A 15,946-nucleotide genomic window follows, 5' to 3' on the forward strand; every position below is an offset into this window, starting at 1 on the left:
GATAGATTCAATGCAAGGCATTCTCATTTATTTTACTGGAAGCTACTTCTTCCTGGAATATGTCTGCGGAGTTCTTTCCTCTCATTCGTGATCTTCCTTCCATGTGCAGAGAAATGTGGCAGGACACTCTGGATTGACATAGTGTGACTTAAAGGAGATACAGATGATGCTAATGTGTGAGACAGGGTCTCCTCAGCTGTCATCAGTATCACAGAGTCCTGCAGAAGCCTAGAGGCAGCTGGTATGACAAGTTGACATGGAGAGCAGGCTACCTACAAGCATAGAAATCACCTTCTTTTTCTTTGACAGGATTACGCAGCAAGTTAGAGTTTTATGCCTTGGTTATGGGAATGTACCTAAATTCTGGAACAAGAGCTTGCTTATTTCTCCCCTGTTATTCACTCCTATTAGGAGTAAATGCCTTCCTGAAACCTATAGCCTGAAAATAGCAGGGGATTTTGTCCACCAAGAGTGCATCATAGCAGCTCTTGGAGCACTGTTGGAAATAGATGCAGGTCGGATTTCATTTCCAATCCCCCTTTCCTATCCCTCAGCAACAGGTTTCCATGAAAAATCTCTTTGCCTTTTCCAACTTTGTACTCCTACAATGAACACGTTAACTACCATCCAATACAGTATTAAGTGGCATCAACCCATTGATATTGTTACACATCTCTGAGTGGGCTCCCAATGCACAGGGTTCCAGGGTCCGTGTTTCCTTTTGGAAATGAGGCACAGCGGAGACTCTGGTGTCTTTAGGATACAGTGGTACCTTGGGTTACATATGCTTCAGATTACAGACTCTGCTAACCCAGAAATAGTACCTCGGGTTAAGAACTTTGCTTCAGGATGAGAACAGAAATCATGCAGTGGCGGTGCAGCAGCAGCAGGAGGCCCCATTAGCTAAAGTGGTGTTTCAGGTTAAGAACAGTTTCAGGTTAAGTACAGACCTCCAGAACGAATTAAGTTCTTAACCTGAGATGCCACTGTATATGGTTTATGTAGGGAGTGGGTGGTGCTGTGGTCTAAAGCACTGAGCCTCTTGGGCTTGCTAATCAGAAGGTCAGCAGTTCAAATCCCCAAAACAGGGTGAGCTCCCATTGCTCTGTCCCAGCTTCTGCCAACCTAGCTGTTTGAAAGCATGACAGTGCACGTAGATAAATAGGTACCGCTGCAGTGGGAAGGCAAACAGCATTTCTTTGGCTCATTTTTGAGGCTGCCTCCATGCACATTTGGATCTCAATAAAGGCCTAACTTTTCACTTGGAGCCTGCACAATTTTCTGAGAGGGATACACTAGGAACTCCTCTTTTTTTTTAATTTCTCCAGGAATAATAGGGTTGCCATACATCTGGAATTCCCTGCATAAATCCGAAAAAGCTCAACAACTTTTCTGTCTGGATTATCTGAAGAAGTGTGCATGCACACGAAAGCTCATACCAAGAACTAACTTAGTTGGTCTTTAAGGAGCTACTGGAAAGAAAAATTTTTTTTATTTTGTTTTGTTTTGACTATGGCAGACCAACACGGCTACCTATCTGTAACTGGATTTTCATTGTTTGAAATATGGCAACCCTAGTTTCAAACATTTGGTTTGAACTTGAAGCAAGTTCAGACAGGTTCATCCTGGTCAGTTGCATGGCTGGAAAAGAGAGCAAGGGACAGGAAGAGAAGCAGCTTCACTTCTTCTCTCATGAAAGTAATGGGCGAGTGACTTAGCTGAGTCTAGGAACAGACATTTCTGGTCTTAACCCTTCATGCACTAAAAAACTAGCACCCATGCATAGTTATATTTGACTGTAATTTCCCACAGTTTGAACTTCAAGGACACTTATGAAAATCTTTCTTGGAATCTTATGCTCTACATTCCTGGAATCCTCTTTAATGAAGGTTTGGCAGAGGTTTCATCTGAGAACATAAATCAGAAGTGGCATAATAATTTTTAGTGTGGGCAGATGCTTAATGGTATTGGATAAGCAAGTAAAGAGGTTGTTTAAAAAACATATTATCCACCTTAACCCTCTTGAATAGAGTGGGATATATGCTTACATTAATAAATAAGTGATGCGGGGAACATTTTTTGTAAATGATCCTGCAGGATACTAGGGAGAGGGAGACAATGTTGGATTTTTTTAAGGCAGGCTTTCATTTTCTAACACAAAGACATTCATTGACAATGCCAACATTTGTAATTCCTTGTTTCAGAATACAAAACTCAGCAAGTTTTATTTAATATACTTCTTTATTGTGTAAACCTATGATACTGCTCATAGGTTTGCCAGTGCAGTTGCTTTCCACCTCCTGGGCAGCTGTTGTTCCTTTTAGATAAATACTACATAGGTAAGTCATCCACAGCCTCAATTGTGCCCTTTCCTATGTTTATGTGATGTCTTTATGCACACCTCATGATGAAGTTAGCAAATTCAAGCCATATTGGCTACCTTAGCATATTGTTTTGACTTTCACTGCTAACTAAAGTAAAGGTAAAGGGACCCCTGTCCATTAGGTCCAGTCTTGACCGACTCTGGGGTTACGGCGCTCATCTCGCTTTATTGGCTGAGGGAGCCGGTGTACAGCTTCCGGGTCATGTGGCCAGCATGACTAAGCAGCTTCTGGCGAACCAGAGCAGCCCACAAAAACGCCGTTTACCTTCCTACCAGAGTGGTACCTATTTATCTACTTGCACTTTGACATGCTTTCGAACTGCTAGGTTGGCAGGAGCAGGGACCGAGCAATGGGAGCTCACCCCGTCGTTGGGATTCGAACCGCCAACCTTCTGATCGGCAAGTCCTAGGCTCTGTGTTTTAACCCACAGCGCCACCTGCGTCCTAACTAGGGATATCCAAAATCATCTTTCCATAGATATTTCTGCATTGGTACAAAATATTCAGAGCATTTCTCTGCCATCTGCATACAGGCAGATTTGTGAGGTCGGGACTTTCTGAATTGTTACTTTGCATGTTTATTTGCCTCCTTCCAAACTTGTTAGCTGCACATTGTTAGTTCTGGCTCTGCTGTTACAGTGCATGGTGTTGGGTTGTTACTCATCAGTCTCCATTTTATGATAACTGGCTTAAATTTGTAACATTTTACATCTGCACAAACATCAATTAAATTTTTGACTGTATCATTTACATTATTTATGCGTAGAATATTTTTTGGGAGGCAGAGAGTTATGGGGAATTGTTTGCTACAAGCACTTTCAGAAACTGAAGAATCAAAGCTTTAAAAACATCTCTTAATTCTCCAAATTACTCCTCAAAGCCTCAGAATCACCCTGTTCTTTTCTTGATTTCATTGGCCACAGTAAATGTTGCTTGCAAACCACTCTCCATTTTTTGCTCTTGTAGAAACATAAAGCGAGTCTTTCCCTTTGCTAACTCTATGACAATGAGGGACCTCAGTGTACTGTACTTCCTAACTCCATTCCCGGGGAAGCAAATGAGCTATTGAAATGGCAACTCCATTCAGGCGGGGGGACTTCAAGTGAGGGCAGCCTTGGCTTTCGGACTCACTGACCATGCCGAATGCTGCCATCCATTATGAAGAAATCCCATCAGCGGCTGGACCTCCCGTTGCCCAAGGGGAACGGCCAATCATTTTCCTGAGGGAGAGGAGAATGGTAGGAGCAGCAGGGACATTTCCATTTTACTAGTGAGATCTTATTTGGCAGCAACAAATGAGCAACTTTCAAGCTTCAGAAGTGATTAATTTCTTGCCAGAGCTGTCTGCAGAGCTGTCACAGCCTGACAATCCTGACATAAGTGTCATTTATAATGTCACAAGTCTATTACACATAAATGTCATTACACAATTATGCTGGGGAGAAGAAAAGCCTCATTGTGAGGATAAACCGGCGTAATATTGAGTCAATTAGTTGTCTTAATGTTATTGTTCCATTGTCCCCCCTCATACAATTACATAGTGTCAGATTTGTTCTGTTTGCATAAAAATACCTGTTATTCTTACCAGCAATATGATGAGGCATGCAGCTAGGGGTTTCTGTTATAACTAAAACATTGGAACCAGACTCTAGGATTGATATTAATGCCAAGATCATGACACTCTAATAATTTGTGCTCTCTCTCTGCCTTTCATGTGCCGGAATATGGACAAGACCATTAATCTATTCTGTTTAAGTCAAAATGGCTGGCTCTAAAGAGGGTGACTTTTCTGTGCCACCTGACAAAAAAAAGCCTCTTCGTTAGGAGGATGGCAGAACAGTAGCAAAGTCCCCAGTGGGTCTCCTCCATTATTCCTACAAACTGGCACGAGAACAGCCTTCATTTAGTTCTAACAAGCTTCTATTCTCTTTGGGCCAAGATGCAAACGAGCTTGACTGTGCTGACTTTATTTGAATGCATTATGTAGGAAAGGGTAGAGGGGTTCTGCTGACTGGTGCTCTTGGAGAGAAATGAGGGATACCTGACACGGCGTGGAACTTGCTGCCATACCCCCAAGAAGATAAGCTTCAACGTTTGCCTGACTAGAGGTCACTTGAGTGTAGTTCGGATTGGAGGGCTGCAAACCTAAATGGCCTGCCAGAAATTCCACGCTGATTAGGCTCAAAATAAACTGAGAATCTCACGGCTGGCTCTAGACAGCTAGTTGTTCTCCTTCCGCTGTTTAAAGACATAATGCCTCTGAATACCAGCTGCTGGGAATTGCAGGTGGGCAGAGTGCTGTTGTGCTCATGCCCAGTTTGCAGGTTTTTCACAGGAATCTGGTTGACCTGGATGCTGGACTCGATGAGCCATTGGCTTGATCCAGAATGCTTGTCTTGTGTTCTTCTGTTCTTATAGTATATAAGCCTTTGAACTCTTGGTGGCATATACCATATTTAAAACAGCCCATCCATGCGTATGAGTCAGCCTTATGGCACATCTTTTAGGATTGCAATTGGCAAGCAGTACAGCCAGATGGGCTGGTGCAACTTGCCTTGCACATGGTATTGCTGTAAATACATAGAGCAAGTCATTCAACAAAAATCACTTCAAATCTAAGAAATCTTGAATTCAGCAAAGGTGTTTCACTGCAGCCAGTGGTATGGCTGGGCATTCTTTTAGTCAATGCATCACATTTCCTGTTGTTAACAATCCTAATGTCTAACTTTCTGCAGTTTGTATGAGAAGTAGAGGCCAGAAGCAAGCTCGTGAAGCTACTCTTCCCAGCAGTCATGTGAAATATTGCTCCTGAGAGCCAAATCAAACTCTTTTTTCTTCCCATTTGACACTTTTGACTGCTGTTTCAGAAATGATCCGATCAAAGCATATTCAGCTTGGGTAAAGGTAAAGGACCCCTGACTGTTAAGTCCAATCGCAGACGACTCTGGGGTTGCGGTGCTCATCTCGCTTTATTGGCTGAGGGAGCCGGCGTACAGCTTCCTGGTCATGTGGCCAGCATGACTAAGCCGCTGCTGGTGAACCAGAGCAGCACACGGAAACGCTGTTTACCTTCCCGCTGGAGCGGTACCTATTTATCTAATTGCACTTTGATGTGCTGTTGAACTGCTAGGTTGGCAGGAGCTGGGACCAAGCAACGGGAGCTCACCCCATCACGTGGATTCAAACCACCGACCTTCTGAATGACAAGCCCAAGAGGCTCAGTGGTTTAGACCACTGCGCCACCTGCATCCCTAGCTTTTTCAGAAATGATCCTATCAAAGCAGATTCAGCTTGGCTAGAAAGCACAAATAGGACCGCTCATTGGGGATTCACATGATTCCTTTCCCATTCATTCAAAGAATGCATGAATGGGGGGGGCATGTGGGGGTCCTTCCCAGGCATCTGTCTGATGGTCATGTCACTATCTGCACTTTTGTTGCTTATCAGAAGGTGCTGTGTGTTCCAACATAAATGCTTAGAGCATCTCCACATGATGTCAGAACCCAAGTGCTCCAGCATGCTCCCTTGCAATGGAGGCACTGTATAATATACATGTACATTGATAAGCATGCAAAGTTTCTTCTGATATGCCCTGGGAGGTAGGCAGTGACAGGGCGGGGACTGGATGTTTCACGTGACACCACCGCCCCAACGATGTTTTTCCATATTTCCAAAGAAGGAATTCTAAGACCCCATTGGTTTTTAAGCCAATGAAGAAGAAATGTTTTTATTTGTTGCTTCAGCCAGTTAGGAGGCTGCAAATCCACAGAACAGAAATGTGACTATTCCATACAGACATTAACACACAACCCACAGATCTGTTTGATTTTCCAGAGGAAAGTGTTTCCCACATCTCAGCAGCTGCAAACTGGGTCCCAGGTGCTTTGGGAAAATTGAAGTGATTTTGTGTTGATATTAGGGCTAATACCAGAAAATGCTAAATTACATTTTAAAAGGAATCCATCCCTTTATCTTTTAACCTTACGCCTCCCTCAGTCATGTAGAAAAATCAATCTTGACTAATCCACTGACCAAGAAAAAGCGAAAAGCAAAAATAGGAACCTGAATAAATGCCTTCTTGATTTTCTTTTTAAAGGGTTTCCACAGGAAATATGATCAAAGCATCCCAAAGCTTCGATCCAGGCTGTGGGATTGAACTCCAGAGCAGTGGGAGAGCTGTCTTTTACAAGAAGTCATTTGCGAGACTTACAAAGTGGCACAGGTTACAGCTCTGCGAAGTCATAAAGCTTGCTGAGAATGTCACAGAACTGGCATCAGGAACAAAGTTGCACAGGAGAACTAGGCAATATTCTAGGATTTGAGGAGCCCTTGAGCTTCCCTCACCCTCTTAATTTAGAATCGATGGGGCATGGACCCTGAGAACCATTCCACACCTCCCTTGATCTGTTTTATGGCTGTCTGTGCAAACTGAGTGTGACAATGATGGTGAACAATCCAGGGAGTCCTATCTGGCCCACAATGCCATTTTTGTGTGGAAACTACACCCACCTGCCAGTCAGCTGGCATCACTCCAGAGTGGTATGTGTGTGACATCAACTGGGGGTTGATTCTGTGTTCGCTGTGCATGCCAGTTCCTCTCTCATCAACTGAAAACCAGAGCTGAAAACCAGAGGTTCAAAGAGCAGTATGGGTGATCTGAAAGCAGGCCTTTGTTGTTCCTTAAATCTCCATAAGCCAGAGGTTTAAAGGGCTTTAAAGTGCATTGTCATCTGACATTGTTATGACATCAGGTGATTGACACGTGGGCACCTGATGAAGATCTGGCCCATTGGCCAGAAAAGGTTCTGAACCAATGCTTTAAAAGTCAGAAAGCCTTCTGCTTATTCTGCTGAGTGGGGCCCTGGGCTTCTGCCCTCAAATCCCCTCCTGACCTCACCCCCGATCGCAGTTCAGGAAATAGGGTGAAAGACTCCCCATGCTGAATGCAACATGTGCTCTACAAGGATTCTTATTCTTCGCATGTCAACGGACAAGCAAGAAAATCTTATTTTACGAAAGAAGACAAGGCTTAATCTGTTGCTAAGCAGATCAGCTCAGTGACTTTATAACAAAATAAGGAACTGATAATGCTGGAATTAGTTTGAAGGAAATGAATTCTTAAAAAAAAAGGATATGGAAAAAATCATTTAGGCATTTCACTGGCATATAACAAGACATACAGTAATATTGCAGCAAGAGAGAAGATTATTTGGAGTTAATTCTTATTTTTAGCTGATAATTTCTAATTAACTTGCTGTAGTTATCTTGTTAAATGTCAATTAAATCTCAAAGCGCTCCTTGCCGTTTTCCTGTATTCATGGAATGTAATTATGCATCTGTTTCTTGAGTGGCCTTCCTTGCTCCTATCATCTATGGCTAAATATAGGGCAAATATGTTTTAAAACATTATTTAAAAAATATGTTACAGCTAATCAATAATTGATTTTGCAGCACAAAATAGGATTAAGAAAATAAGTCCTTTCCCCCCCTTTCTTACTCTAAGTCTATAGATTTATACTCTCCTCTGTAATGGTTACTAATCATTATGAAATGAAATAAAACAAGGGTGCAATCCTATGGTCCCTGGGAAGGCAGACCAGAGACCAGAGACCATAAGACACTGGGGACGCCATAGTCAGCTGGCGGAGAAGGAGGTTAGCCCACAGAGAGGGAGGTCTCTGCTAGAGGGTCTTCCTGGATGGCATCAGAGCTTTCCACAGATTTTCCTTTCCACCAGCAGTCCGTTGTCAGTGGTGAGGCTGGAAATGGTGTGGTCTGGGAGTCTGAAATGCAGCCAACTCAAGAGCTTTGTGTCATTCATATATTTCTTTCTATTTGTGAATCACTTCCCCCCAAAAAAAACAACAACCCTCAAACCAATTTAACAATGAAGACACATGTAAAACCATATCGTATAGAAAAACTAAAACAACTTCATATAAAATAAATAAATAAAACCATTTCATAGCTGAAACCAATTTCAAATTCAATCTAAATCCAGACTGGGATAAAAGCCAAATCTCCACTTAATGGTCTTGTTAAAAAAAGGGAAGGTTTTCAATAGGTGCCAAAAATGCACTAGAGACAGCGCCAGACTGATATGCCAGTTCTGATATGTGGTTCACTGTTACATGTACTTCATGCCTTCCTATGGGGCGGCGAGAGAGAAGAAGCAATAAGGAAACAAAACATGGTTGCTCCTCACTTTCCACTCTGGCCAAGATGAACAACCAGGGCTTATGGAATATAGTTCGCTATGCCCCCACTGCTCTCCATAGAGCTGAATCATATGCACTTGCTCAGAAATAATAATACTAATAATAATAACAACAACAACATGTTCAGTGGGGCTTACTCCCAGGTAAATGTGTTTAGGATTGTAGCCATCCTCCCTCCTGTTGTTTTGTTTTTGCTCCGTTTTTATCAAAACTTCCTGTTCTTCGCATGTAGACATTCTGATTTGTGATGATGTCATCAGCTTTGCCTGCTGCGGACTCTGCAGCCAACAAACTTCATCCCTGAACTTTCTGCTTAGGCAGCGGTGGAGTAATAAAACCTGGCAATTTATTTTCTCAGTACACAAAGGGCAATTATGGCATTTAAAAGATAATATGGCAACCTGATTGAAAACTGAATTTGCAACGTGGTTTGCAGCTAGTGGAATCCAATAATTGCATTCATAATAGTACAGTCCATTCTGCTTTTGTAACCATCTACCCTACACTGTTCACCTCTGGTGGAGCTTAGCAATCAACGTCAGGGTTTGCCGGGGCGGGGAGGAGTGTCTAACAAATAGATGTGTTAGGCTGATCACAACAGGATTGTTATGTGGGAAAGTAGCAGATACAACAGAGGATCCAATATAGTGAAGGTGAGCAACTTCAAGCCCAGGAGAGGAAGTTATGAGGCTTTCAGGAAATGAAGGCACCCAGGAAAGCTGCAAAGTACAGAGCACTTGACATATTTTTTTGTGGCATGAAATAATATACACCCCCTTGGCCCCCTTGACAGTAACCCTGTGTACCCACTCCTGTTTACTTTGTATTCTGTATACTCCAACTGCTGATTTGGGAAGCAGTGTGTGCACAACGCTTGCCACAATCCACATCTATACCACAGCTATACTGTCATTTCTTAAGGAGCCACTGTGTTTTGATGTGTTTCCCCTCAAATCAGTTTCAATCTGAACTGAGAGAAAAGAACAAAGTAGCTGTGTTTTAAGCCTAAAATAAGCCTAAGAGAAGCACAACAAAAGCCTCACACCCCACCCATGAGAATTGCATTGAAATTTTCTTTTTTCTGTTTTTTTCATAATTTTAGGGTGTAGTTTCTTTTCTCATTAATTGCTGGAAGGTTTGGGGAAAACATAGGAGACATTTTCAGCACAGCACTGTGTTTTCCAGACATGCAGTGAAAGGGGTGTGTTTGGTAGGGGAGAGTTTCTGCTGCCAGAATGCCACCTCCCTGCTATATATATATTCATTAGATGAGCCCAGGAGCCCTCAGATGTCTGGCAGGTGCTGTGGTGAGGACCAAATGACCTGTGACCAGCTCTCGCTGTGAACTGAGCACACCCTCCAAACATAGCTCGGAAATTTCTACAACATGCAAGGATGAATGCACTGAGATTTCAGAACAAATCCAAATGTCCAAAGGAAGGAAGACTTAAAAAGCCACATTCCTAATACAGCCCAAGATTCTTTTCTCTGACTTCTGCAGCTCCTCTTCGAAGTCTTTCAAAGAGTCCTCAGGGATGCTTGTGGATTTATTTGGAGGAGGGAGAAAAAAAATCCTTTCAGTATATTATAAATGCAAAGCTGGACCTAGGCAAGGAAAATACACAGGGGGACAATTAGAATTGACTAAAATCTTTTAAGATGGAGGTATTTATGCCAGGCATTCGGAGAGGAAACGGAATATGTAGTTTGAGAGTTAACCTTCATAACTTTGATTTTTAACATTGATTTTAATGCATTCATTCACTGCTCTCCTTGCTGACTTTTTCTCCCCAAAGCAGCTTTCTTTCCTCTCTCCCTCCGTTCGATTGCCATTTGTTTATTCTGTAATCTTCCTTATGTCACCTGCTTGCTTCACCTCTCTTGTCATTTTGTGTCACTTTGGCTTTCAAGAGGATCTTATCCCAGCAGCCACTTGGTCCCTCCTTCAGGGTTTACTTCATTTCTTCTGATGAGTATTGATCTTGTCTGAACTACCCTCCTGCATTTATTTCACTTTGTCATAACCCAAAGCTTATTGCACTGGCTGCGTTCTATATATGGAGCAGCTGACCACGTTGACCTGACTTGCCCTATCATGCTTGGAAGTTTGAGGGTGTTTAAATACATTTTAATACTGCATTTTCACACTTTATGCGTTGATTTCTTTACGGATACAGTATAGTATATTACTTGTTACACTTATATCTCACCTTTCCTCCAAGGAGTTCAAGGTGCTGGACATGGGATGGCCTATTTCATCCTCATGATCATGCTGGCTTAGGTTAGACTGAGAGACAGTGCCTGGCTCAAGGTCACCCAGGAGCTTCATGGCTGAGTGAGGATTCAAATCCTGGTCTCCCAAGTCCAACACTTTCTAACTACTACACACAACTCTCTCTCTCTCTCTCTCTCTCTTTAGCTTAACTGCTTGTCACAATGAACAAATGACGAGAAAGCTGAGCTTTAGTACATACATTAGCAGAGAGCATGATGGGGCTGCCCCTGCTCTTCCTCCAGCTGTATCTGTGTTACATATTAGAATGGAGACTAGGAGGGGTGATAAGGCTGGTATGATGCAAACATGTCAGCAGAGCCAATCCAGCACACTTGGCATCACTTTTAAAGCACCCCAGCCTCACTGCCACCTCCTCAGTCCATCCCAGTATGCAGCAGAGATGCAGCAGGAGGCGGATTACACAGTCTACCACTAGGTGCACCTACAGCACAAAGCATCTGATTCCATGGGCATATGTTGCAGCCATTTCTCTATTTTGCCCAATGCCTACCCCTGAGTCTTCTAAACCAGTGCAGTGGGGAATGGCTCGCCTTCGCCAATGTTGAAGTCGGCTTCAGCTTGTGGTGTAGGGGGAGGACGTCATCTTGTCCCTCAGCTCAGGCCCTGTGAACATGCCTGAAGTTACAACAGCAAAGAAAGGCCTGTGTGGTATAGTGGTCAGAGGGATGGGCTAGGACCTGGGAGACCAGGGTTAAAATTCCCACTCAGCCGTGAGGCTCACTGGGTGACCTTGGCCAGTCACAGTTGTTGGGATACTGCCAGGGAGACGAAGGCATCAGGCAGCCTCCACGTCGTCTCCAGACGATCTCCCGGTCTCCCGTAGAACAGCATCAGTCAATTAGTGACATGAGCCTCAGACACATTCCAAGACTCATGCACACCCTTTATGCAGAGTTTCCACAACAGAAGATTCAGCCAGGAGAGCATATTTACAGCTTTATTCAACGTTGATCAGAACAAAGGAAAAACATGACTGCTTGCATCCGTGTCCAGGAAAACAGCTGGAACAAAAGCGATATACAAAATGGAAACTCCCAGTAAGCAGGAAGTAAACAGGCATGTGACACACAACAGCCTGTTCCCCTTTTTTTAAGGTGGAACGGAACTATATCCTAACAACAGTATCTCAGCCTAATCTACCTCACAGGGCTATTGTGGAGATTAAATAATGGGGGGTGAAACCATGTGCACCCCCTTGAACTCCTTGGAGAAAAAGCAGGATATAAATATAATAAACAAATGGTTTGAGAGAACAGATGTGAAAGAGTACAGAAGCACATTGATGGGAACAGGGAGAAAGAAGCTTAGGAGGAGATATGAGATGCAGAGCACCACTGTAGAATATTTCATGCTCTAGAATAGAAAAAAATAAAGGAAAAGTATAGTGTAACGTTGTCTTTGTGCTATTCCAGGTTATATTAACAGCCTATTTTGGGTTTTTTTCCCCAGATCTCCAAAAATATTCAACAACTTTAGTCTCTTTTAAAATGGAGAAAATAGAATATCTCATAACTCTCTTTCTGTCTGTGTGCATGTGTGTGCAAAGACTGCATATTCTTTCCAAAATATTCCCCTTTCAGAAGAGAAAAAACGGGAGTGAAGGAAATCAGATAAATGTATTAGTGGGAGTTCAGCTGACTGCTGAAGCATGTTTTAAAAATCAAATAAGGATATAATGTTATGCATAGTTTCCATATCAAATTATGACATTATTGGCAAAGATGAGAAGGTGACACAATTCAGAGCCTTCCTACCTCCCTGATAAGAGATGAAGCAATCTTAAATGGAATACAAAAGCAATTCTGTAATCAAGCATAGGCTCACACAGCATTCATTTGGCTCCAGCAAAGGGGATCCACACAGCGAGAAATAATTGGTTTCTTTATTCTTAAAGGAGGGGGGAAAGTGTCATATTTTGCTGATGAAATTTACCGGATTGACAGCTCTGGAGGCTGCAGTTTACTTATGCACAGGAACAAAGAACAATGAACAGACACGATGCTTCATCTAACCCGCCGACATGCCTCTGACAGTGGCCACCATGCAGCCATTTCCTATTATCAACCACACAGGCCTGTACTTGTGTAATGAAGATGCACACATTTTGTCAAATGAGAATGCTACACTGGAGAGAGAGAGAGAGAATTATACATGCAGCTTCTGAGCAATCCAGCACACCAGAAACCCCCAATAATGGCTGCTTGCAGTTTACAGAATATATGCTTCTTTGTACACAATCATGGTGTTGAGTAAAAATAACGAGCTTTCACTAACAAGACTTCAGAGTGCAGCTTGGATTTTCTACATCATCACACAAATAGAGAGTGCAAAATTATGGTATGAAATGTTTTGCCTAACTTCTTATAGCAAAGGCTGCTTGCCATGCTATGATAGAGCTGTGTGGGTAAAAGACATAGATTCAGTGGATCCTTTCCCAAAATTTCACATGAGCTATAGCATTCTAGAATCCAATTCCATATGCATTTCTTCTCCTTATGTGCCCTAACTTCTGAGCTATAGTTCACTGTGGCCTTCCTGAGTCCTCTCCCTCCAACTCAAATCAGAGATCATCCTGGAGCAGTCTCTGATGAACTGCAAGGAGCAGCAGATGGAAGAAGAAGCCATGCCAAGTCTTGTTACAAACGATTGCTGGGAAAGGATGGCAAAATGCCATTGAAGCAGTCCTATGGTTAACCAGGGGGACCTCTTCCTTGTGTGACAAATACTTGGCACTTTCCACCAGTAGATAGATAGATGGATGGATAGATAGATAGATAGATAAAATGCATTTCAATAATTAAATAAGAATAAAGTGCACAATGCTCCTAAGATCCTCCCATCCACCGAACCTATCTAGATGCACGTCACAACAGATTATGTATTTAATATGTCACATATTGCTGACTTCCGTGCTTATATCCCAAGAAAGCAGCGATGGTAATGAACGCAGCAACATCTGGAGACATTTTGCTGGCACTGAAAGGTCAAAGCAATTCATTAAATATTGAGGCTCCGGTTGTGAATTCCTCAAATTTAAAATGCTCAGAAAGCAACTGTCAATCTCCTTAACAGAGAGGGGGCATGGAAAACAAAAGGGGAGGGAAGGAAGAGATTAGGGAAAATTCCAATGTAGGTTTTCTAGAAAAGGAGACCCTTGAGAAGAGCCACTGTGTTACTGTGAGTAGCAGAGGGCTAGACATGAGCAGTGGAGACCTTGGTCCAGATCCCTGCTCAGAAAGGGAGCCCACTGTGGGAGTCTTGGTCAAGCAGACTACCTCACAGTCTAACCTAATTCACAGAGATCTGGGGAGTGTAAAAATCAGAGGAGATGTTTGTTTTGCATCTCTGGCCTCACTGGAGCAATACCAAAGCAATACATTTAGTGGTGGCGATAGATGTAATAATCAGGAAGAAAGGAGGTAAAAAATATGGGTATATTTAGTATCCCAGAAAGTACTAAGAATTCTGATCTCAGTCTTTGTCCATTGTAGCGTTTACGCGTTATGCCTGGACAGGATATATGAATATCAAAAGCTGCAGGGAAAACAAATAAAAGTAGCAGGATCACACTCCTGTTCCTCGCCCAGTACAGGTCATCCATCTGGATGATAAAGGCTTATTCGGTTCTGAAACCAGGCTTAAACCCAGATTGAAGTGGATCCAGATAATCAATGCCATTCAAGAACACTTGCAGTTGTCCCACCACCGTCTCCAGCCCCCACTTCCTCCCCAAAGGGGGATTGGGAACTGCCCAAAAGTTATTACCTACCCTTTGGACCCAGAATCTCTGTTGTGGTAGCACCGTGCAGTTTCTATAAATCGTCCTTGAACAAGCATGTGTCCTTGGCCATTATTGTGATGGACACGCCATCAAAATGTCCATGTAATTACACATGCCACTTGTGTGCTATTTCAAAAAATGTTGCTTATTCTTAGATGTTCATAAAATATCAAGATATGCTTTGTATGCAAATCCACAGATTCCATTTCTAAGTCCCCCTCTATATCTCAAGGCCAGAGACTCTATAAAAGAATATCAGGAGGGAAACAGTTTGCCAGCTGCAGGCAGGAGGTTCCAACTGGTTGAAACTCTTATTATATGCTCTGATGGCTCTTAGAACAACAGGAGACTGTGTGTGAGTTGGTGAAACAGTAAGCGGGTGGGAGGAGGGGGTAGTCTCACAGGTGTTCTGCTTAGCTGTACCCAATGGAGTCTGATAGCCAATTTAGTTTTCCTGCTCCACTTGTCTGCTGCAGACGGTCACCCAGGAAGCTGCTGTTGATGATGTGCCCTGCCAATTACAAATCCATAGCTGTTGTCAGAGCCGACATTAGCCTTGGATTTGAGAGGCATGGCTCCCATAACACAGACAGAATGCATGTAAGGCCTTCGTCTGACAGCAGTGTAAGTGAATATACCAGTTACAGACCTTGGAGGAGATAACCAGCCTAGCCTGCTATTAGGAGCTCAGATGGATTGGAAATATATTTGTGACCCTTTCTGGCTTCAGAGGTTTGCTTCACTGTCCATTTATTCCAGTGTAAAACGGAGCACATGCAAAAGTAGATGGTAGCTTCTTTAAGATTATATGGTGGTAGAAGCTTAGTGATGAGTGAATTACCCTTGGCTGGCATTGTAATTGGGCCTGTTTTGTATCCAGTGTAATGCTCAGTAAGCATCTCATCAGTGCTCACTTGCTCAATAGGACGTCCTGCTTCTCTCCCCCCCCCCAAATCTGTTCTGGGGGTTCCCCCAACCCTCTGGAGCAGATTTGGGGAGGGTGAAGGCAGGAGGGAGGAAGTCCGATTGGGCAAGTGGGAATCCTTGCACTGATAGGAAGCTTACTTAGGGATGCATTCGTTACAAGCCTCTGTCTTTCTGTGCTTTCTGGAAGAACTCAGAAGAAAAGGTTGGTTCCCACCCCTCACAGTGAGTCCTTCCCTGCAAGCATGGCAAAGTGGCACCCAGGAGGCCTGGCACTGCAGGAGAAGAAAACTTATTATAAATGTCTGGATTGTTTCTGCCTCGTGTTTAATGCAGTGGATGCT

Source organism: Podarcis cretensis (assembly GCF_951804945.1).
Source record: "Podarcis cretensis genome assembly, chromosome: 6".
NCBI classification, from domain to species: Eukaryota; Metazoa; Chordata; class Lepidosauria; order Squamata; family Lacertidae; genus Podarcis; species Podarcis cretensis.